Source organism: Belonocnema kinseyi, chromosome 3 (assembly GCF_010883055.1).
Source record: "Belonocnema kinseyi isolate 2016_QV_RU_SX_M_011 chromosome 3, B_treatae_v1, whole genome shotgun sequence".
NCBI lineage: Eukaryota > Metazoa > Arthropoda > Insecta > Hymenoptera > Cynipidae > Belonocnema > Belonocnema kinseyi.
The window spans coordinates 59730570-59738371 of NC_046659.1; the positions used below are offsets into that span (position 1 = coordinate 59730570).

The 7802-nt window shown below is 31.5% G+C and overlaps 1 protein-coding gene across 1 annotated transcript in view; it reads left to right on the forward strand.

The window, feature by feature from the left end:
• Positions 1–2969: 2969 nt before the first annotated feature.
• Positions 2970–7802, forward strand: part of LOC117168730 — a 134729-nt gene continuing 129896 nt past the window's right edge. Inside the window, exon 1 of the mRNA XM_033354458.1 lies at positions 2970–3302. The gene's annotated coding sequence lies outside the window, so the exon portion shown is untranslated. The remainder of the gene's footprint in view (positions 3303–7802) is intronic.

Consider the following 7802-nt stretch of genomic DNA (forward strand, 5'->3'; position numbering starts at 1 on the left):
GTTTATTTATACCAAAATGAAAATTTTCTATTTTGCTTTTTCTCCAACCGAGTATATGAAAGACCACTCTCTTTCAAATTTGTTATGGAACTGGTAAGTAAATGTATCTAATTTATAGATTTTTTCCAGGGAGTGTAAATAGGTTTTTCATACTCTCAAAGTAAAAATAAGATAACTTCTGTTGCATTTCTTTTCCACGAAAATAATGAAAAACTCAATTTAATTTAAAAAAAAAAAACAAATTCCTTTCAAAAATGTTTCAAAAATACATTTTATGGTAATTTTAAAATTGTAGGATCACAAAAGCGTTCACTAGTGTCTTTTATTTAATTTGCCAAATTATCAACTTTATATCTCATTTCGTGTAAACATTTTGGATATGATTTGTTTAAAAAAATGTCAGTAAGGTAGGAATGGCATACCCTCCACACTTTTATTCAAGTTAATTATTGGTACTACTAGCTTTGGTTCTTCAAACCAATTTCAAAACTTATGCTGTTCTACATATTAAAGATTTACAAATGGACACATGTACAGTGTACACATGCTATACACATGGCGTCGAATGCAGCTAAATCCTCCAGAATGAAAATATTAGTTTAGGTAAGAAACAAAAAGAGAAGGGTACATGACAATGAAACTGTATATAATAGCCAGGATCGAAGCAGAAAAAGTCAGTTATTATTTAAAATGTATCTCGAAATCATCAACTTCTTCGTTCTTTTTGTGTATGGTTCTTTTTTCTGGAAAAGCTTCCGCGTTTTTTAAAAACAACGGAAAATAAGGAGTTTGGCGGTGATACACTGTTGCTCCGATCTCTATTATTGATGTAAGTTTCACTTTTAATTTGACGTCTGCCCTATAATTATAGCATTTTTCATATAAGTATTCCACGAGGAATATTTCATAGAATGTGAAATCCAGTAGAACAATTTCCCTAAAATATTTCCACTCCAATTACAAAATTGTCTTAATTATTTATCTGAAACAGTTAAAATTATTTCACTAGAATAAAGATACTTTGTAACAAAATGATATGATATCATCGTTTGAGCATAACTCTGAGTAGAAGTATCAAATAAAACAATACAAATTTTGTAGCTAGAAGTTTTTTGGTTCACCTTTTTAAGCAAGGATTTTAGACGTTAAAGACATAATTACAGTTTTCAGGAAGTAAAAGAATGTATGAAACTGTATTATGAAAACAGTAGAGCTATTTATTCATACAAATGATTTCATATCGTATTTATTTATGGCATTGATATTTTCTAACTGAATAAAAATTTGTCTTTTTAAATCTGAAATATTTTTTCACGCTCTGAGTATATACGTATATGTTGATAATTATACATTGTTCAATGGCATAATTTATTCAATGACATATTTATACTACGACACAGAACAGAAAATTCTTGGGAACTTGGCATGCTGTGAACATAATTTTGAAAACAAAATTGCAAATATTTTTCTTGATTGAACGTTTGCGGAATGAAATACACATTAAAATATTTGTATTAAATAGTTTAACATGTACAATTTTGAATTTTAGATCAAAGTCAAAATCCCAGCGAATGGCGTTGCCAGAAGAAGCATCAATTTTGTTAAAGCTTAAGGTGGTGGAACAATCTGATGATTTTCATTAAATATATTACAATGTACTCAGTATTTATGTAGCTTTACAGGTCAAATATTTTGAATAATAAATAATAATACAAATAACCTAAGAAAATTACACACATTTTGCAACATCTCATGATCTAATCCTAATGCCCAAAATATAGATTTTTATGCTTTGACCGTCTCAGTATTCTAAAATCTAATATTTTAAAATTCAATATTGCAATTTGTTAAAAATTTGACTTTTATATGCACTAGACCCTTCTATTTGGAGCCAGGAACATTGTTATATATTTTAGGCTTGTAGATTCATAAAACCATAACACATTGACTACTGCCGTTTATCTAAAAAAAATATTTTGAATCATTTGAAAACATTTGGAATATGTGAAAGCTCTCGTAATCCTTTGAAATCTTTTGAACCCTCGAAAGTCGTTAAAATCCATCAAAATCGTTTAAAATTGTATGAAATACTTTGAGTTTTGCTAAATCCCATTAGAATCCTTGACATACTTTGAAATTCCTGAAAATACTATGCTATCTCTTAAAATCCCTAAAAATCCTTTGTCGATCGAAAAAAATGTTTCGGTATTTTTTAAAATCCTTTGCAACCCGTGAAAATTATTCTTAATTCTTCAAAATCCATAAAAATCTGCCGGAATCCTTTAATATGTCTGTAAATCTTGTAAAATCTCTTGAAAATTGATTAAATGCCTTGAAGTCTCTAAAAATTTGGTGAAATTCTTTGAAAAATTGAGATTCTCTCTGAAATTGTATACTGGGCAAATGTGTTAAACTCTTGAAATCTTTAAAAATCATTTGAAATCCGTGAAACCTCTCGTAATCCTTAAAGAAATATTTTCAAATATCAAATCCCTCGCAATCCTTCAAGATCCTTTAAATTCCGTAAAATCACTTAAAAACTGACTAAACTCTTGATATTTTGCTGGTATACATAACATTAAGTAAAAATATATAATTTTACGTAAGAATGGGGGAGGTTAAGAATTTCAAAAAAAATCCTTACGTTATTAATGGACGTTCCCAAAACAGAATCAAACACGTTAGAAAAACATGTCCCGAAAAAATATGGCGTTAAACTTAAAATCCTGTCATTCTCATTTTGCTTTTACGCGGTTTTGCCTCGTTTGCCTGAAGTAGAGCCATCTAACGTAGACTTGGAAAATATACCAGTTTGTCTGAGACTTTCGGCTGTTCCCGCAGTTGCTCGGTACGAGTCGGAAATGCCATCTGCCTCTGTCATACCTCCTACCCTTCGCTCGCTCTCTCCCGTCCGACAAACTGAATGCTGGGCGGGCACACACGTAAAACTTACTTACTATACTGCCATAGCCATAGTACCACGAAACCCGTTGCCACGATCGTTCGCTTGGCATCGTGTTGCATCTTACCGCGATTCTAAAGACGGAGTTCTCTTCCGTCTACTTGCAGACAGGAAACAATTTCTTTGTCTCGATAAGGGCGCGATTCGCGCGCGGCAAGTGTCGATTATGAGCTTTCCCGCCCTTTCGCGCGACTGTACTTTTGTCCTAATTTAATTGTGTACGTGCCATTCAGATTCATATGTAACGAGTGCTGAGATAAGTTTGTCCCACGCAGGACGCCGGTTGGATCTACTTGTTATATCGGATTTCTATCGACAACGCATTGCTCCAATCACTACAGTGAGTTTCCAGATTAAATGTTTCTTGAAAATTTCGATTTTGAATTCTCGACACGCATGCGAACTTGTCGAAATGGTGAGGTGACTCAGTGGGTCGAATGCAGTGCCAGTTCGTATAAAAAGTCGTTCAGGCGACATGAGGGGAACAAAAACATCTGATTGAGTCATATTGCAGTATTCGGTACTAATTTATGCAGAAACACATCTTTGTTTGGTAAAGAAGTATATAACTTAAGAGTACTTTTTTCGTAAGCATTATGAGATGAGCGAATCTGTAAACATTTGGGACATAAAACAAAAATAAAGAACAAAAGTTTAAGTGTGAAGCTTTGAAATTTCATTAAGAATTGAGCCAAAGTTCAGAACGAGGCGACTGTCGAATTATGAAGGCAAGAAATCTCAAAAACTTCAACTTGCATCTTTCAGGATCAAAAACGAATATGAAAAATATTCAATGAGGGCGCAGAGAAATTACTGAGGCGAAAGTGTGCGCATTGCGCGAACTTGTTAATTGCTAGTATCTTTTGTATTATTGCAAAAAGTCGCATGCCGTATTTCCCGGGAGAAATTATAAATCGCATTAAAATAAAAAATGGATAAAAATGATGTTTAACAAGTATTCGAGGCCCAGCGGATTAAAAAAATATGTTAATATTTTTGCGCCAGGCAGTAAAACGTGTAAAAATATGAAAAGAATCCAATACAAACTTTCAAACGATTCTTCCTATAACCTGCGAAAATTTATTTTTTCTTAACATTCCTCGATATACTTTAAAAACACCTAGTGTATACAGAAGCATTTTTGGCCGTATTTTAATTTTGTGACCCGGTATCTGGTCACAGAAGAGTGATTGGTCACATCTCGAAACCTTTTCCAGCTCTTCCTTCAACAAAATAAAATAAAACATTCAGTGACTGGTCACAGAAGAGTGATCTTTCACATATGTAACCCCTTTTTCTAGTCTCCCTTTATAAAATACGAGTGTAAGTGACTGGTCACAGAAAACAACTGGCCTAATGTAGAATTGTAGCATATTGAAACTTGCAAAATTTCCCAGGTTTCGCATAGTTATAGAGTCAGGCAAATAAAAATAGAGAGATCTAACCTCAAAATATTATATGAAAGAAAATCGGGATGTTAAGGATTTGTGATAAGAATCTAAAGTGCTTCCATCTGCTACACAATTCGCAAATTAGTGATAAAGTGTATTATTATGGGAATAGTGAAGTGATGAGCAATTCATTAGTGTGCTTTTAGTGTGTAATTTTCTTGATTATATGACACTTTGCGTGTATTTATAACTTAATATTCTTGTTCATGTAATGATAAAGTAGTAAAATATTGTACTATTTTTCCAAAGTAGCAAAAAATAGTATCGAAACGGAATGTTCCCTATTGACTCAGAAAATCGCCGGACTTGAAACTATAAATACGGCAAAATTTGCTGGGGATCAATGATAGATCTAAAAAAATGTCAATTGACATTATTCTTCATACTAAACTCTGTAATGTCGCTCGGATATTTATTATTTGCATTTGGAATGCTTGAAAAAAACTTAATCAAAAAGATCTCTTTTAGATGGCAGTATTTATATGCGTCTTCATATTCTGAATTGTCTACTTCATTAAGTATAGTCAAAGATTAAGTTTCTCAAAGCTCTGTAGGCTTTGAGGCATACATTCTCATCGTGACACTCGCGCTGCGCGCTCGATTTCCGACAGATATTTGTAAACAGGTTTTGTTGGATTTTTTTTCTCGTAACGTTCGTCGTTTTTCCACTTTTTTTTTTCAGCGTTATATTTCAAGAATAAAACAAAAAGTACACATCCTATCAAGAAGTGATTCTTAACGAAATTCTAGATCTTTTTTGGGATAACCATTTTTGTTAATTCATCTTTTTTCGAATCCTACATAATTTGTCCACAAAATGGAATTTTTTATTTTCCATTAATTTTTGTGCAATCAAAATTTGAATTTTCGATTTTTGAAGAAAATCTAAAAGTTGGTTATGATAATCTTGTAGGGCTTTCAAAAAGGAATGTTTTTCTTCTCTTGACTTTTTTTCGTATCGTGCGATTTTCGGCTTCAAATTTTGATTTTCGTTTAATTAAAAAATGTTTGAAAACGCTATAACTCTGAGAATTTTCTTTTTATCGAAAAAAGTCATAAGGATAAATTGTTTGTTCTTTTTAAAACTGTAAATATCCGTACATAGAATTTTCAAATTCAGAAAAAAGTGGTCTCAACAATTTTCAAAATGCGCTCACTTTTTGAATTTTTATCAAAAATGGCTGGTTCACGAACTCGTCCTTTCTTTTAGGACCTAAAAAAAGTGTGCCAAAGATGAATTTGATTCGTTCATTTTTTCGAGAGTTATCGTGTTTACGGACGGACAGGCAGACAGACACCATCGTGAAAACCTGATTTTCGGAGTCAAATTTCCGACATTTCTAATACTTTCTCAATCATAAATGATGAGAATGTAAAAAGTTGATCCATAAGCGCCCCATTGGGAGTGTATATATGGATCAAAGTTTCATTATTAATAACTTCAAAGGAGAATTTTGGTTTTAATTGGCATTGGCAAGATAGCTTAATAAGACTGTTAGGAACAGTAAAACTGTAAAATAATGCACGATTATAATTAAAAGAATGCGAGCATGCCTTTTCTAACAAAAGTCCCCTTATTCACACCAACCGTCAATGACAGAAGCATACCGATATTGGCGAAGCGAATAACACACACTAGTTAAATGTTCGTACTAATTATATGCGTTGGTATTGAATAGAGTCAATACAGTAATTTTGCATTTATGTAATTATTAATTGAAGTAAAGTGCCGGGCTTCGAGATGCGTATATTAAATAGTAACATAAATAGAATAATAGCTATTCCAGAAAGGTATTCACCAATAATTCAAATTTTCTTATTTTTTTCGATTCGCATAGAAATGATTGCCACTTGAACTCTTAAAGGGCTGTTGATTCATGCTTTAATTTTTTAATATTCTATTGAGTATTGATAAACAAAACTTCCATTTATGCAATTAGAGATTAGAGCAACACTGAAAAAAGATATTGTCCCACAGTAAACTAAACGTTCACAGCAAAAAATTAAGTTTAACGTTTGTTGCGGATGGTAACTTAAATTTTATAAAATGGCAAAAATCTTATTCCTGGGGCCAATTTTTAACATTTGTATATGGAACGTATGTTTGTGTATGTATTTCAATTTGTATATGCCAAATATACAATTTTCTGAACGTCATTGTATTTCCGGAATCAGTGTTAAAATAACACTTTGTTTTCATTGTGCGTTTTTATAAATATGCGGGCCTTCCCACGAAAAGCGGTCTAAATGTACGTGCGTCACGTCAAATTACTTAACAAAACGCATTATTCGTTAAAACTAAAAAAAGGATATGTTTCGTAAGCTTTTGGTGACTATTAATATGAATAATATGAAAAAATTCAAATTCCTATAATAGTACGTTTTTTAACATTCATTAATGTATCTTTACGCATGGTCGTACAATCGTACACTTTCATTGAAATGTCCAAATATAAACTTGAGTTCCTCAAGTAACAAGTACGTATATTGTTGACATTAACATTTATATGACGTGCGTCAAAGCAATATAATATGAAATTTTTCTAATGTAATTAAAAAATGTCAGTTCATGAAATATCTCAATTTTTGTCTAGGACTGCACACAAAACCTTAATAATTTAATCATAACTTTAGAATTTATGTTCCAACATTCAGTAAATAAATGCATGTCACAAAACCGCAATTTTGCGATACGCATGTGTACGATTAAAAATATCGCTTGTTTTCCAAGTAAAATAATAATCAACATCTGATGGTTAATTTTATTTATACTCCGAATTGACATGAAATTAGTATTTAAAAAACTCAGTCTTTCACTTCTTAAAATTATATGTGTTTATATTATCTTGTAATTGTTTAGTTTCAAATAAAAAATATTTTTAAAGAAAGTTCTATCCAATGGCTGCTATTGAATTTCTGTTGAATCCCAATGGAATAGATCCGAAATTATAAATCCACGGAAGCCTAATTGCAAGTGCATTTCACCAAATTTTTACGATGTTTTCTACTTCAGTTTAAAAAAATTTGTTACAATCTTAATAATACTATATTTTTAAAACAAAAATATATAAATATACAAAACTTTATGAAGAGGAACTTCCTTTTCTTGAAAAGACGATAAGATAATTGAGAAGAACATGTGATTTGATGACATACTGTCAAGGTGACAGGTTTAAAAAAATGTTGTGTTCCGTAACATCGAAAATGTTTTACAACATGTCACATTCTGATAGCACGTGTTTCTGATTTAAATGATAATTTTTTAACAGTTCCAAAGATAGAACTGGAAATATTATTATTATTATTATTATTATTATTATTATTATTATTATTATTACACCATTAAGCCATTTCCCTTTCGGGGTAGGCGTGACTCACTCGGCAGGGGA